At 37.1% G+C, this 17,454-nt stretch overlaps 1 long non-coding RNA gene across 1 annotated transcript in view; it reads left to right on the top strand.

Annotated features, from left to right (window-relative positions):
- Positions 1–16,243, top strand: part of LOC118540170 (uncharacterized) — a 58,909-nt gene extending 42,666 nt beyond the window's left edge. Inside the window, exons 5-6 of the long non-coding RNA XR_004919498.2 lie at positions 15,106–15,156; positions 16,041–16,243. This is a non-coding gene — a long non-coding RNA (uncharacterized LOC118540170). The remainder of the gene's footprint in view (positions 1–15,105; positions 15,157–16,040) is intronic.
- Positions 16,244–17,454: the final 1,211 nt, after the last annotated feature.

A 17,454-nucleotide genomic window follows, 5' to 3' on the forward strand; every position in this document is an offset into this window, starting at 1 on the left:
CATGTACTTGCACGTACTTTCTCAAAGTCAAATAAACAAATTAAAAATGTTAGCAATAATAAAATTAGTTTTGCTCAGTTTTACAGGATCAGACCTCACAAGTCAGGAATAATTGTCCCCTGGTCATTCATAAACTTTTCATTGCCCTGGGCCCCTTCATGGTCTATACGGACAGGTCCCCATTTGACAGTTCAGTGCTCTAAGCTTACTTGAGACAACTAATTCTCGACTGATTCTCAGGCGTGCTGCTCTCTACCTTAGATTGGTGTTTTACTCAAAGGACCTTTGTCACTGTACCTTGAGGTAATCTAGTTTATAAAGGAAAAAGAAAAAAAATGTAAAGTGGCTTTGAGAACAAGTTCAAGTACACATATAAACCAACAAGTTACTACTGTTAGTATGCATAATGGCTTTGAGTCAGATCTCACCTCATCCCTTACTATGCATGCAGTACAGAACAAGTTAATGTCACTAAGCCTCACTAGCTTCATCTTTAAAATGGGGGTAATTATGTACCATTGTCTTAAATTTAAATGAAATAACACATGTAAAAGGCCTCTCATTGATCCTGGCAGTTAATAAAAATAGAGTAGATGACACCCTCCTCCTCATCCTCCTTCTAGTAGAAAAGTATTAAATAAGTTACATTTGCTTATTAATGAATCTATTATACTTTGGACTCCAGTTGTATAGGAAGGTGTTGTGGTTAGTTGTATTATTGTTTCCAGATATATGAACGTCCTCCCAAAGGGAGGATTATATTTCCCTGACCCACTGACATCAGATTTGGCAGTGTGACTTGCTTTGGCCAATAAAAATGAACAGAAGTAGTATGTGTCACATCTGGGCATAAATTTTGAGTCAATGTGCAGTTTGCCATTTCTTCTTTCCCCTGCACCGTGATGATCAGGAAAATGTAGACAGAGGCTGCTTCATCAGCCTGGCTTCTTGTATGAAGACGAGGAGTGACAATGCAGTTTATGTGTGATGAATTCCACAAGCAAGAAATAAACCCTTTTTGTAAGCAACTGATATTTTAAGACAGTTTGTTACTGCAATATAACCTGCATTTTAAAACATTTCAGGTGTGTAAATTAATATCAATATTCCCCATCCCTGACCCTCCCTCCCCCAATGGAATTATTTTACTTATGGCCCAATGACTAAGCCATTCCCAAAACAAACACAGGAAAGACTTCTCAGTTTGGTATCTGTCTTTTCCAGTGGAAGGAACAGTTCTTTCCAGAGAATGAAATTTAGGTTTGGCACTAGACTGAAAGCATTTTGTGGGCTCCTGGTGCTTTGCTTTCAAGTGAATTGCAATTGTGGGTACTGATCCTTCACAACTCTGCATAGCAGGCAATTACTACTAGTGTTTCTCAAATGGTCCCTTTCCAAAAACAACTTATGAATATAAAAATCAAAAGCTAAAGTTTCATTGTTCTTTACTTGGAATAAATCCCAGACAACTGCATTGAGTTTATTCATAATACATGAAAAGAAAAGGCTTAAGAAAATCTCAGTGGGAGTGGGAAGAGAAGGTAGGAAATTGGCATAATAATGAAAATGAAACTTTACATAATCATCAGGCAAAGAAGAGGCAAGGTCAAGGCTTTTTTAATTAGAAATTTTATACCTTTGAAAATTAGACTTGTTTACTTATAGTTTTACATGTGTTTGACCATTAAATGCCTATCTGAGTTCCAAAATGTTAATTTCAAGGATGTCAGCTACCAACTTCTTTATGGTGAGCCTTTTTTATTTTTTCGGGCAGTCTGGATATACAGTAAAGCCCCAGGTGAGGTGGGCTTGCTGCAGATTATGGGTACCTGTAGACATGGTCTTGGCAATTTGCATGAAAAGTGATCACATTTTATTTTATTTAAATATTTTATTTATTTATTTATTTGAGAGAGAGATTGAGCGAGAGAGAGCATGAGCGGGGGGGGGGGGGCAGAGGGAGAGGGAGAAGCAGGCTCCCCGCTGAGCAGGGGGGCCCCACTGGCTCCATCCCAGGACCTTGGGATCATGACCTGAGCCACCCAGGCACCCCAAAAGTGATCACATTTTAAACATATCAAGGAAGTTTACTATTTGCTATTTTATTTTAGATGGGTCACAATGATGATTTTTACTACTGAAAAATAGTCACTTCCTGTCTTCGTTGGCTTGGGCTGCCATTACAAAATACCATCAGCTTAAACAACAGATTTATTTTCTCACAGTTCTGGAGGCTGGAAGTCCAAGATAAGGTGCCAGCATGGTGGGGTTCTGGTGAGGAACCTTTTCCTGACTTGCCGATAGCCACCTTCCTTTGGTGTCCTCACATATGGAGAGAGAACTCTGGTCTCTCTTCCTCTTCTAAGAACACTAATTCTATTGAATCTGGGCTCCACCCTTCTGACCTTATTTAACCTTTTCACCTCCTTAAATCCCTAATCTCCAATACACTCACATGGGGGGCTAAGGCTTCAACATATAAAATTTGCAGGGATACAATTCAGTCCATAGCACTTTCTAATTTACTGTTTTTCATCAGACTGGCTGTTCATATTAAATTCAGGAATAAACCAAGGGTACCAGCATAAAAAGCTTGAAAATTAGAGATCTTTAAATCTTACAGGGACTTCTTTTATAAAATAGTTCCAGAACAATCAATTTTATATTTTATTTATTAAAAAATCATTGAGTATCCATTATATGTGGGGCTCTGTTCCAGATAATAAAGAGGCGTCTGTGAACAATACAGACTCAAACTGCTGTTTTGTTGGAAGATATATTTTGAAGATATTATAAGTGAATGAGTGCACTCTACAAGTAGACCTTGGCATTCCTCCTTATAGTGTTTATACTTGAACTGAGGGACAGCAAGATAAAATTACTGCTTTAAGTGTAATAGATGTATGTATACTATAAGCCATATATGCAAAAGTTGAATTATTTTTAATGAGTGAATTTAATCTTCCATAGATGATGGTGGGAGGACCTAATCTTACCATTTCAAGGCAGCTCAGTCCCTTCGGGCTTGTAAAGTTACTCCCTGATGGGTAAGCATTTAGTCAAATTCTGCATTCTCCCTTTCCCCCTTTACCTGCCCTTCTCTCAAGGCCTGAGCTCAGTATAGGCTGGGCTTACATATTTTTTTTCTGGCTGGGAAAGGGTATTTGTCCCTGACTGGCTCCCAGATGTCTAGTCCAGCCTGCTGTCTGGATGTCAGCTGTTGTCACAGTGTCCCTGTTGAAGACTCCATGCCTGCTGTAACCCATGCTCTTACCCCTGGATTAATACAATTCACACTGATCATCCTCAGGGAGTGTGGCCATATCACCCAGCTGGTGGCAATCCCCTGTGGGCCATTGTTGGTGTTATTTGACCTTCTAAGACTCAGCTACATTCTCCACCTGACTTTGTTTTGTGCTGGGTCTTTTGAGAAAGGGTCCCCTTGTATCTTGGGATTTCAGCCCATAGGGGGAATGGGGGGAATGGTGTGTGTGTGTGGTGGGGGGTGGAGGGGGTACGTGCACACATGCATGGACAGGGAGAAAGCTATGCATCCTTTTCAATTCCAGTAGGCGTTTTCTGTCCGGCTCTGAGGACATTCTCCTTTCTGTTGGATGGGAAGTATCCGTAAATCATACATTCTTCTTTCTTACTCTCTGGCTTATGGTAAAAACCCTCTGTCCCTTGCTTGACAGTCTCTACTTGTGCCTATTTAAATCACCTATATCATCATCATCATCATCATCTTAATTTAGAAGATTATTTTCTTTTTCTAAAAAGCTTAGATTCTCAAAATTATCATCTGTGAAGAGAGCATTAAGTGTAACCTAAAAAGTGAAAATCTGAACTATATTGCCTTTGCTTTTGGTTGGCCTCTGCCCTCTTCCTGAAGTTAAGGATGCCTCCTGCAGTGGGTAGAGAACTTCAGGGCAGCAAGAATTACCAGGAATAAACAATCACCAGATAACATTTCAAAACATTGTCTTCCCTCATGAAAACTTCAAAAGATGAGAGAAAATAAAGCCAATCCTTACCAACACTATGACTAGGGAAAATCATTCAGTTGTTTTAGAAACAACTGACTACATTTTTAAAAGTTGGTGATTCAGTTACTAGTGTCCTGGGATAAAGTTAGCGTATATTTATGCACATACTATTTCAAATAAATAACATACTTTTGGCCAGTCATCAAAAACATGAATATTCTGCTTTCAGAAAGATTAAAACCAATTTCAGCCTGGACAACATCTGTAGGCTTTGAAAGATAGAAACATCAACAATTTTGGGAAAAGATGTAAGTCATACTCTAGGCTAGTTACCCCAAAGCACAAAGTCTCAATGGTACTATCTTTAACATTATGTGTAGATAGATCAACCAACAAATTATGATGGAAATCATAAAAAGATCACAATAATTATCTCAAATACCTAAAAAACCTCACTATCCATCAGGGGTTAAGAAAATCACCTAAAAAAGTTTGGCAATTTAGGATTTGATGATGGTGAATCACCAACAAGATTTCCCCTTCACTGTTTCTTTTAGGGATATTTTCAGTATTGATAATAACCTATGTTGTATCTCTGAACTTTCTAATTCGATCTTACCCACTAGATTGGGAGTGCTTATGAGAGGAAAGACCATGGTTGTGTAGCTCACTATTTTACCCTACTCTGTACCCAGAGTCTAGTACAGTACCTGGACTTAGTGGGTGCTCCATAAACATTTGTTGAATATTTTGACACTAAAATTATCCCATTAAGTCCTTTTCCATAGGAAAAGTCAGTTTGGAGTAGTTTGTAATGATCCAGATATCTGCATTTAGATAAAGACAAATGAGAATGTGATCAAGACTTGGGCTTGTTTAATAAATTCTCCCCTCTTCCGAAGGGCTTCTGGAAGTTTTCTGGAAACAGTTATAAATACAGAACATTTGCTGAGAAAACCTATTTAGAATACAGGTACAGTAGCTCCTGGTTTTATTTAACCAATCAGCTCACAGTATACTAACATTCTCACAGGGCAACGTGGAGGATTTTTATCCCCAATCTTCAAAATACAGGCAGTCATAGAAATAAGCATATATCCTAAGATGATCACTCTTATTATTTTCCATGTCCTTTATTAAAATTTGTTTGGTATCTTTGTTAACTCTCTGATAAGCAATGCTTAGTTTGAGTCTAAAATATATTGGCTGTTTGTTTACTTCTTTTTTCTTTTTTTCTTTTTTTTGTAGCTAGTGCTTTGGGAGTCTGTGCTCTCATGGTCAGGCAATATCATAAAATATTAATGATTAACATAATTAAAAAATGTCATGAACATTAGAACACACACAAAAACTATTAATGATCAACTTTAATTATATACAAATTTGTAAATGGATGAACAACCTTCAGAGGATTTTGTTTAGCAAATATAGGGAAAGACTATTAAAACATTTGAGATTAAAATCTGTAAACTTGACACCATCTCACTTAGTCATTTGCTATTATTAAGTATGAAATGAGAAAGATAAGGGCGGATAATTCACTTGCTGTCAGGTGTTTTCTTTGTCATATCTGATTTTCATGGTCTTTAAATTATTTCCCTCTCTCTCCTCACGCCCCTCCGGCTTAGTCTCTCCCAAGTTTATGAGGCAATGGATCATAAAAGGGCTGAATATCAAAAATGGAAAAAGTGGTGACCTGATGTAGAATACCATTCTCACCACAAATGACAGTTTTTGAATGCTAGCCTAAGTTTGTGGAACAAGGGAACCCAAAGTTTTAGTGAAGTATCAGTCAGGCATTAATTTGATGCCAAATGATGGATTTTATTTTGGCTCTTAAACAATATTTATTTAACTCAAAACTCAACCATTGTGTAAATTAGTAGGTGCAGCAAGTAGTATGTGATTTGGGTACAAGTACTTTTTTCCCTTCCTATTTTTGGGGCATAAAAGGAAGGAGGGAGGAAAAAAATAATACTTTTTGCTTGCAAATGGAGGACTGGGATTGGGATGGGGTAGAGAAAAAAAAACAAAAAAAACAAAATGAAATACAACAGCCAGTTTTCTTTTAGATTTATTTAAACGTTAAGTAGAACCCATGCATACTATGGAATAAAGACCCATGAGTGACATAAATTTACTCTTAATTGAACACTAGATGATTGTCCAAATGTATTTTTGAAACTGGTTCCTTTTCTTCTGGAGTTTCCTTACTAGGAAAGTAGTTAAGAAAACAATACTAGCAGCCATCTAAAAGAACACTGCGCAAGAATTAGAGTAAGTCTGCATCACACTGCTGGAAAGAATTACATTTTGTTCATCAGCTATGATCAAAACAATGCTGAATAACAAGGGCAAAAATGAACTACTGGGACTTCATCAGGATAAAAAGCTTTTGCACAGCAAAAGAAACAGTCAACAAAACCAAAAGACAACCGACAGAATGGGAGAAGATATTTGCAAATGACATATCAGATAAAGGGCTAGTATCCAAAATCTATAAAGAACTTATCAAACTCAACACCCAAAGTACAAATGATCCAATCAGGAAATGGGTAGAAGACATGAACAGACATTTTTCCAAAGAAGACATCCAAATGGCCAACAGACACATGAAAAAGTGCTCAACATCGCTTGGCATCAGGGAAATCCAAATCAAAACCTCAATGAGATACCACCTCACACCAGTCAGAATGGCTAAAATTAACAAGTCAGGAAATGACAGATGTTAGCGGGGATGCAGAGAAAGGGGAACCCTCCTACACTGTTGTTGGGAATGCAAGCTGGTGCAGCCACTCTGGAAAACAGTATGGAGCTTCCTCAAAAAGTTGAAAATAGAGCTGCCCTACGACCCAGCAATTGCACTACTAGGTATTTACCCCAAAGATACAAATGTAGGGATCTGAAGGGGTATGTGCACCCCGATGTTTCTAGCAGCAATGTCCACAATAGCCAAACTATGGAAAGCCAAGATGTCCATCGACAGATGAATGGATAAAGAAGAAGTGGTATATATATATATATATATATAATGGAATATTATGCAGCCATCAAAAGGAATGAAATCTTGCCATTTGCAACGACGTGGATGGAACTGGAGGGTATTATGCTGAGCGAAATAAGTCAATCAGAGAAAGACATGTATCATGATCTCACTGATATGAGGAATTCTTAATCTCAGGAAAGAAACTGAGGGTTGCTGGAGTGGTGGGGGTGGGAGGTTGGGTGGCTGGGTGATAGACATTGGAGAGGGTATGTGCTATAGTGAGCGCTGTGAATTGCGTGAGGCTGTTGAATTGCAGGCCTGTGACTCTGAAACAAATAATACATTATATGTTAAAAAAAAAAGAAGAAGAAGATAGTAGGAAGGGAAAAATGAAGGGGGGGAAGTTGGAGGGGGAGACGAACCATGACAGACTATGGACTCTGAGAAACAAACTGAGAGTTCTAGAGGGGAGGGGGGTGGGGAGTGGGATAGCTTGGTGATGGGTATTAAAGAGGGCACGTTCTGCATAGAGCACTGGGTGTTATATGCAAACAATGAATCATGGAACACTACATCAAAAACTAATGATGTAATGTATGGTGATTAACATAACATAATAAAAAAATAAAGCAAAACAATGCTGAATAACAAACAATATTGGTGACATGCAAAGATATGCACTTATTTCTCGCTCACATGTCTGCAAAGTGGCTGGGGCATGCTAATGGTAGGCCAAGCCTGCTGGGTTTGATTTGGGTGGTTTCATGTCTGCCCCACTTTCTCATTCAGGTGGGGTCAGTGGGTTCCACAAAGCAGATCACTCTAAAGACAACGGCAAAAGTGTAATAAGGCAAGCCAGAGGACTCAATCACATTTCAAGCCTCTGGTCAAGATAGACCTGTTTGGGGAAAGTATGGCCTGCCTGCCATAATACCAGAGCAAGTATATGACAAGATATTCCTGTTACAGAGAAATGAAAACTAAGCTACTAGTTTAATCTGCCACATAAAATGTGTAAATTAATGCTAATCTGGAATGAATGAAGTTTTTAGTTTAAAATACAATGGATTCTATTTACAGTGGCAATTTATTTCAGTATTAGCAAATAGCATTATAAAATGAGAGCCATAAATATGATTATTTTGTGTCAGATATTAAAGACATTGTGAACTCTGGAAAAACTGAGGAAACAGGGTCATAAAGTGGTTACATTACTTACCTGAAGTAAAACATATGCTAGGTACTCAAGATCTAGCTTAAAGAATTCAGCACTTCTAATTCTTAAATCCTCTAATCTTGAACTTGAGTACTATTTAACTTCATTGCTATTTGACCTCATATTTAGGATTTTTTACCCAGCGTGGTGATTGAAAATGATCATTTGGGGGAACATGTTAAGAATATACATTTTGTGGGGCACCGGTGGCTCAGTCAGTTGGGCATCAGACTCTTCATCTCAACTCAGGTCTTGATCTTGGGGTTGTGAGTTCAAGCCCCACATTGGGCTTCACCCCCTAGCATGGAGCCTACTTTAAAAAAAAAAAAGTATACATTTTGTGGTCCCATTCACTGTAATTGCAATTCTCAGGAGATCTAGGATTGTGCTGGTGAAGCTTTCTCTTCCTTCCAGTCTCTCTCTCTCTTTTTAAAACTTTTTTTTACTGTCCATTTTATGCTGTTATTTTTTTTCTCAGCACCTGTTCATTGCTATTTATCTATTCATATTATTCATATGTATTCATATGCATGAACACTAGACTAGGAGTGTATTTGTCCATTTTTAATCTTCTGTTTGACATAGGTTAGTTGCTCTTTTTTCATTAGAATTTAAGGTTCATGAGGACAGGGTCCTTTTTTGTCTTTTTCACTCTGTATTTCCAGCATATTAATGAGTGACCATACCTATTGAAACTCAATAAAAAACATGTTGAATTAATAAATAAGTAAATTTTTCATTGAGTTTCTATCTTCTATTAATTTTATGAGATCTTGGTAATTCTATTTTATTTTATCCTATTATATTAACATTATTTGTTTTAAGTCAAAAATCTTAGGTTAATATAATGAAAAGATACAGGATTTAGAATAGAGAAATCTATATTCTAGAATTACCCAGTCACTTATTGGCCAGATAGAGATCAAAGGTAAGTATGTTATACTCTCTAAGCCTCAATTTTCTCATCTAAAAATAAAATAATTGTATATCTACCTCACAGGATTACTTGAGGATTGGAAAATGTCATGTATGTAAAAATGTTTTGGAAAATATAAAATAAGATATAAATATCAGTTACTATTATTATTAATATTATCCCTACATATTCTTTTGAAAGCCATCTAAAACTCTGATGAGTTTTAATGCATTCTGGAACAAGTAGGAATTATTGGAAGACTTCACTCAAGGAGGATATTTATTTGGAGATTTCAGAGAGTAGTTTGAATTATTTAATACTTTTTTAGAGCAGAAAGATATTCATCCATTCCTCCACTTCCTTATTCAACCAATGTTTACTGAATAACTACTCTATCCACAACAAAATGGTGAGACAGACATGGACCACATTTTGCCCCACTCCAGGAGGTATAACATTGCCACAAGATCTTTTTCCTCATAGACCAAACCGTTTAGTTGATGGGAAAGATAATTACCAAATATTACACAACTAAGACACATGATGAAAACATGTCTTGTGAAAGGGAGAGAGGACAGGCTTCATAGTCACTGCTGCAGTGGTAAGAGCTCTGAAAGAGTATAATGTCTGTATCACAGAGCCTACACATTTATACATAAAGGAAGGAAGAGCATCAAATGTACCATTTCAGGAGAAGATAAGAAATTCAAGCACCTGCCTCTTTCTATTTAGTATTACTCTGAACAGAAGTGGGAAGGTGCTGTGTTGAGTACTTTCTGGTGACAGTGGTGAGGGAGAAGCTCATGTAAACAGAATCAAGGCAAAGACCACGGAACTTGCAGAAGGTGAAGGCAGGAATGTGCGAGGGATTCATAAGGAGCAGATGTGAGCAAGAAGGGGACAGAGGGAAGATCTGTGGCATGCAGATAAGGTGATTTTGGAGGAAGATATTAAAAGAATTGAGTTTATCGAGTATGCAATATGTGTCAGGTCCTGTGCTAGAGGTCAGTGGCAATCATAGATTGTTCTGCCTCCAAAGGACACGTTCTTTTTACAAGATAGGAAAGTTCGGTGGGGTTTTATAAGCCTTTTGGTGGTCAGTGATAAGAAAAATGATTTTGTCTAAGGTATACTTCGCACAAATCAGCTTTTGTGTTCTACGGATAGAAAAACATTAAAAGATATTTGTGTGATTTTATGCTTCATAAACATTTCCATGTTGGAAAATGGTTGCTAGTCTATCCTGCTTGTGCCCCATATGCCTTGTTTATGGTGTCTTGGAGTTCTGCAGAGGCCACATAAAAGGCAAGGAGTGAGCAGATGGGGTGTTTGGTTCTCCTTTTGACTTCCATATGCATAGCTCTGCTTTTCATAAGCTGACGAATTTTGGTTCTACAAAAGTTTTCTAGTAAAAGTCATGTTTCAAAGGCTGAACTTGGGCTGAGCCCCAAGTTCTACCAGTCTTCCAAAGATGATAATTTCCCCAAATATGACAGCATTATTTGAAACACTGGAAAGAAAACCATCACTTTAAGGCTTGCAGTTCAAAATATGTCATATACATACACAGGCTTCATCCAAACATCAGTCAACAAAGCCTGCTCTTCCTACAAAAATTAGAGCAAAACCTTGCCATTTAACGTCCCATTCTCCTTTACAGCAGACGTAAAACTAAAATATACGCAAGTTCGTTTTATTCCAAACTTTCTTGCTTTGTCCTTTAGCTTGCCCTTCAAATTATGCACATAAACCATCACCAATAATTTTAAATGGAAATTGTACCTCCTCCTAAGAATAGTGTCTCTTAGCACAGCGTGCTATGGCTTAGCACTTTTCACCCAGAGCACCTCTTCCAGCATTTTAATCAAACATTGACTCAGATCTTTCTGACACAGGAATAATATTACTTTACATGAGAAACAGGATTTTGATGGAGGCTTTCCTCCTCTACGGTTACAAATAAAGGCAATACTGAAAAATTCAAACATTTAAGACCTTGGAATGCTCATTTTATCAAAAAGGCTCCGAAAGATTAGAGATACTAACTGCTACAGGGAGAAAATCTTCAACATGAAAATCCTTCCAGACCAAGATCAGTGAAATGATTTTAAAAGTTCAGAACAAAGCCAGTTCCCCTGTTGCATTTAACTAATTACCCACATCCAGACCTTGGCTGTCTTTGCTAATTTGAATTTTCTGGAATGCTGCTGATGCGGGTGTGACATGCTACATGGAATTAACTTATGTTCTAATTCCCCTATACTCACACTTTCACTCTCTAATTCGATCACTCCCTCATTTATTCTACAAACACAATATTGATTGAGTAACCTCTCTGTGCTAGGTACACAAGAAACATAGCAGTGGAAATAAACATAACAGTGGGATAAACAAAATTCCTGCCGTTATGGAGGTTGGGTAACTCTCCAGTGGGGAGCCGGGCTCTGGATCCAGACTTTCTGGAAGGGAGCTCAGCTCTGCCTGTATAACCTTGGGCAAGTTATTTAATCTTCAGTGCTTGTTTCTATCTCTTAAAATAGGAATACATTAGTTTTTACTTCATAGGGATATATGAGGATTGAATAATTTAGTACATGTAAAACCTTGAAAACAGTCCCTGGTTCATATTGAGAGCTCAGTAAGTTAGCTATTATTATTATACTATTGAATGTTAAATGTAACGCTAAATGTAATGCTAAATGAGTAAATGGAAACTATTATTTTATATGGAGATAAGGCTGTGAAGAAAACCCAAGTAGGATAAGGAGCTGGCGAGTGACCTGACTTGGCGCGGGTTGTGCTGTTTAGACAGGCAGGTCTGGGAAAGTTTCTCTGAAGAAATGACATTTGACCTGAGCTCTACAAAGAAATTGGTGGTTACTTCAAACTGAAGGCCAGAGTCTACACTATTTTTTCCCGATCTCCCCGGCCTTTTCTGGATGGCTGTGATTGGTGGATGCGATCCACCAATGAAACAGATTGAAATAGGAATAAGCTGAAAAACCAAAATTAAAAATTCAAATCAAACATTTTCCCTTTTCTACAATAAACACAATAGCCAATCAATGTTTTTAAATAATAGTCTGTCAAGTGAATACCATAAAAGAAACTACAGGGCATTAATTATAGTCTAACCTTTGTGACCTGTATGTAGATTGCCTTCATTAATTGGTCTCAAGCTCTGTCCCTAAGAAGTTACGGTCTTTAGAAATCCAGCAAATACTCAGACCTCTCCTCTTTGAGAAGATATGTCCACTGGTTATAAGATTTTGTGGAAATCAAGAACTGATCCATTTCAGGTTGAAGTTAAATGATACTGGATAATATTACTAATTCTATGATACAAGTTTTGTGTTGTTTTGCTTTATCTTTTTAGATCCACAGCATTTATTTTCCATAGAGTTTTCTATTTTACATCATGGAGAAAAATGCCCAAATCCCACATGTTGCGGAGATGGAAACAAAGAAACACAGAAGAGATCCAGTATAGAGCTGGAGGCTCCTTTAAAATGTGAGAGGCAGGGGCGCCTGCGTGGCTGTCTTTAAGCGTCCTCCTTCAGCTCAGGTCATGATCCCAGGGTCCTGGAATCAAGCCCTTCAGTGGGCTCCCTGCTCTGCGGGAAGCCTGCTTCTCCTTCTCCCACTCCCCATGCTTGTGTTCCCTCTCTTGCTGTGTCTCTCTCTCTATCAAATAAATAAATAAAATCTTTAAAAATAAATAAATAAAAATAAATAAAAAATAAAATGTGAGAGGGAACAAGAAATATTGAGAAGAGAGACTATTACAATTTACCAGTTAAATAAATTGATTTTATTTATCTTGGAATTTGACATGAGTTAAACTTGCCTGAACACTGGATATGTGTTTGCCTTCACTTTCATTATTAATTTTTAGTGCTTGACTATCAAGAAAAGACTTCTGTTTATATTTATCAAGGAACATAATTTTTGATACAATTATAATTTCTCATATTTTTTAAAGTGTATGCAATTGGAAGGACTTCTCATTAGAATAGAATTTGTTTTAAGTAACTTGGCCCTCAAATTCCCTTTTCAGCTTTATCCTTTCTCATCCTGTCCTTGTTCTTATCCAGACCAGCACTTTAGGCAGACTGAAATACTCATCATCCTCTAAATGCCTACTGACATTTTATTTCTCCTAGTCCTTCAGTGCAACCTCTTTCTTATTTTTATTGAAATATTTTGGACATATAACATTATGTAAGTTTAAGGTGTACAACATATTGATTTGATTTCTTTTTCTTTTTAAAAATATTTTATTTATTTATTTGACAGAGAGAGACACAGCGAGAGAGGGAACACAAGCAGGGGGAGTGGGAGAGGGAGAGGCAAGTTCCCCGCAGAGCAGGGAGCCCGATGTGGGGCTCCATCCCAGGACCTTGGGATCATGACCTGAGCCAAAGGCAGACACTTAACAACCGACCCATCTAGGGATCCCTTGATTGATTTCTTTTTGCAATATGATTGCCTTTGTAGCATTAGCTCTAAACACTCCTTTCTTTTTCGGTTGTCAATAGCCTTCCTTTGAGGCAAAGCAGCGTGCATTTTAATTAGAGGAAGAGATAGTGTGGAGAAGTATAAAGAAGGAGAATGCACCCACAAAAATATGTGTAAACAAGGGGAAGAACAAGCAAAATGAGGTTGGAAAAGAAGAGCAGAATAGTAGGCAGTGTGGTATAATTTCTATAACTGCCTGAAAGTCAAGGAGGGTCAGGTGTGGCAACAAACATCTATTTGGGGAGTGAAACTTACTGTTGGATGAAAAGCTGTCGATGGTTAGCACAGTTATGATTATAAAAATATTTTTAGCCTTTGTTTTCATAGACATGTAAACCTGTTAACAAACAATGACTAGTAAAAAAATAAAGTTTTGGAGCAAAGTTTCCATTAGTCCTGGAAATACCCCTTAGCTCATATTTTCCGTGACTACATCGGTCTCTGTATTCGGTCCACCTCAGTAAGGACAGTGTGGCTCACATGTACACCACACGTCCAGATTCTGCCTCCCAGACCAGTGACGACGTATCGCAAGAATTTGGAACAGCTTAAGAAGACTCCTTTTGTTTGTATCAATATTTGATGAGGGAGAATGTGGGTATATTATCATTTTATGGGGCAATTTTGGATCTCCCTTGTATTTCACGATAGGTAGATAAGTCAAGATCCTAGATTTTTTTTTTCTTCAATTGATACTGGTTAAATGTTTCCACTAACTTTTACTTCTTTGTGACTAGTCCAAAATAAACAGCATTTCAGTAACTCTTAACTCTTTTTCTATCTTTGTTCTAAAAATTTCAAAAAACTATTGTTCCAAATATATTTTAACTCAAAAGTGCTGTGGAAGCTGAAACAATCAGGCCCCAGTAGTCTGTAGGAAATTGTCAAGGGGGGAAAAGGGGAACTATTTTTAAAAATGATACATATATATTTAAAATTTATTAGTATATAAGTTCACTCACTAATTAGATGATGTAGGACCAGGTGGAACAGATTGGATTTTTCTTCTTTCTAAAAACGAACCTGTGAAAATTGAGCAAGAAAGTTGTGCAGCATTTTTTTTTTTTTTTATTTGAGTATAGTTGACACACAATGTTGCATTAGTTTCAGGTGTACAACTTAGTGATTTGACAAGTTTATACATTATGCTATGTTCACCCCAAGTGTAGCTACCATCTGTCCCATTACATCAATTCATCGCTATTACAGTATCATTGACTGTATTCCTTATGCTCTGGGCTTTATTCCTGTGAATTACCCATTCCATAATTGGGAGATCTGTATTTCCCTTTCTCCTTCACCCATTTTGCCCAACCCTTCACCCCTTCCTCTCTGGCAACCATCAGTTTTTTCTCTGTATTTATTGGTCTGATTCTGCTTTTTGTTTATTCATTTTTTTTAGATTCCATTTGTGAGTGAAATCATATGGTATTTGTATCATATTCTCTGTCTGACTTATCTCACTTTCTATAATGCCCTCTAGGTCCATCCATGTCGTCTTAAATGGAACGATCTCATCCTTTTTTATGGCTGTGTAAGTTGTGCAGCAATATATTTTATTTTATTTTTTTAAGATTTTATTTATTTTGAGAGAGAGAGAGGGAGAGTGAGCACGTGAAAGAGTACAAGCAGGGGAAGCAGCAGACAGAGGGTGAGGGAGAAGCAGACTCCCCGCTGAGCAGGGAGCCTGATGCAGGGCTCGATCCCAGGACCCCAGGATCATGACCTCAGCCGAAGGCAGTCGCTTAACCAACTGAGCCACCCAGGCGCCCCAGTTGTGCAGCAATTTAATTCAGAATTCTTTCACTGTTGTATTATTTTTCCCATTATTTTATAGTTGTATTACTCATATTTAATTCAATTCAATTATGTTTTTCGTTTTTAGAACTCAGGTTTATTGAGTCTTTCCAAAGATTTCAACTTAATTTTCATAAAAACTCTATTAATTCAGTCATCATTTTACATAATATTTGATTAAATTTAATAATTATAAAAGAAAGTACACAAAATTGAAAACAATCCTTGGTGAGCGCACAGCTCAGCTGGTGGTAGCTAATGGGCGCAGGTATATGCAAAGTTCCTTATTAGTTACAAGGAGTTGATGTCCTGTGGCGACAATAATATAATTTACTGGGAAGTGGGGAACCTCAGTTACTCTGGCAACTCATTTAAATAGAGGTTGGCTAATGTAGCTTCCAGTGTGATGTTCTCTAACTTACTGTAACAGTTTTGCTCAAAATGAATACAGTTTGTAGTGACAATACAAAAGTGGAAAGTGTATCTTCATTTCAATCATGAGTTATTTGTGAATGTTTTCAATAGTTTTTGACGAAGTAGTAAAATAACATTAATTAATCATTAAATCTTTTAAATTAGTTTCATAAAACCAATAATTTTTTTTTTTTTTTAATTTTCTAGAACAGCAGAATGACTCAGAGCAGAAGCTCTGGATTCAGATGCTTTACGGTCATATGTCAGCTGTACCATTTACTGTGACCTTGGGAAAGTGAATGTCTCTGTGCCTTGTTCTTCAGCTGCAAAGTGGACATGACAGGAGACAATATATGCGTAGTGCTTGTCCCTCTCCCTCTCCCTTTGCCTTTCCCCCGGCTCATGCTTTTTCTCTCAAATAAATAAATAAAATCTTAAAAAAAATGTCCTATGGGTATTTCTCTTGCTGTCTTCTCTTTCTCTTCTTATCTCCATGATTTCCTTTGTCCTTCCCACCTTTCTGTAGGTGGCTCCTATCTTTTTTACCTTAGTGATGTCAGGTCCTTGTGACTCTTGATAGTTCTTATGCCTGGTTCTGTCCTTGAGGAGCTGCTCAGAGCTGTCACTGACAAAAGCCTTAAGTCCTGATTCCAGAATCATCGATTTACAAAGCAGACAGATCATCTTCTGATGTTGGCCACTTTTCATGGTGTAACTTTAACATGTTGCTAGGTTGACAGTATCTTTCCCAAAGACAGCCCTCTCCTTATCATTCCACCTCCTACAACCTGGGTGGAGGGAACAAAACAAGTTTGTTGAGTGAAAAGAAAATTTTTATCACAGTGGAGTAATTCAAATTCAGTCCTGTTCCTAACTCTGCAACTGAAGTGAGTCTATACAATTTCGGCGGTTAACAAAAAAGCTGAAAATATTTCATTCAAATGATAATGTCTAAATTTTCAGAACCCAAATAAGTCATGATAAGTCCTTAACGTGTAAGACGCTCCCCTGTCAGTTTGGCTCGTTCAGATTTTATCAGTTATTAAAATTTTACCAGTAGCAACAGTCATTTAAGTTAAAAATGACACAAGAAGTAAATGAGCAAAGAGAGATATAGAATAAAATGATAGGACTGGTTTCAGACGCTGAGTAGTGAAAAATCTTAAAATCTTAGAGTCACATATCTTTAAGGGTAAAGAGGAAAATTTTGTGTACTGTTGCATATGTCTTCCTAGGATTTTAGAAATAAGGAGCCAAGATTACCTGCAAACAGCTCTTAGTGGATCGGGGCAGAGATATGCATGCCAAATACCTTAGTGATGAGATAGCCACTATCATCCATGTAAACATAATTACTTGAAAAGACTGTTTAGCATTTGAAAATTTTACATTATTTCTTTTTTACCTTTGAACTATTATTTCCATTTTACTTCTTTTTATCCTTGAAAGTCCTTTATTGATTATCCTATTTCATTATCTTAAATACATGCTACAATGAAGTCTGGATTTTTAAAAAATCCTTTGATCATAAGGTTCTAAGTGTTATTTTTTTCTAGATTGAGTTATATTTATTAGTGGTATACAATGGATCAAAACAAAATAGATTTATTACAAATTTTTA

This window comes from Halichoerus grypus, chromosome 3 (assembly GCF_964656455.1).
Source record: "Halichoerus grypus chromosome 3, mHalGry1.hap1.1, whole genome shotgun sequence".
In the NCBI taxonomy this organism is placed as follows: Eukaryota; Metazoa; Chordata; class Mammalia; order Carnivora; family Phocidae; genus Halichoerus; species Halichoerus grypus.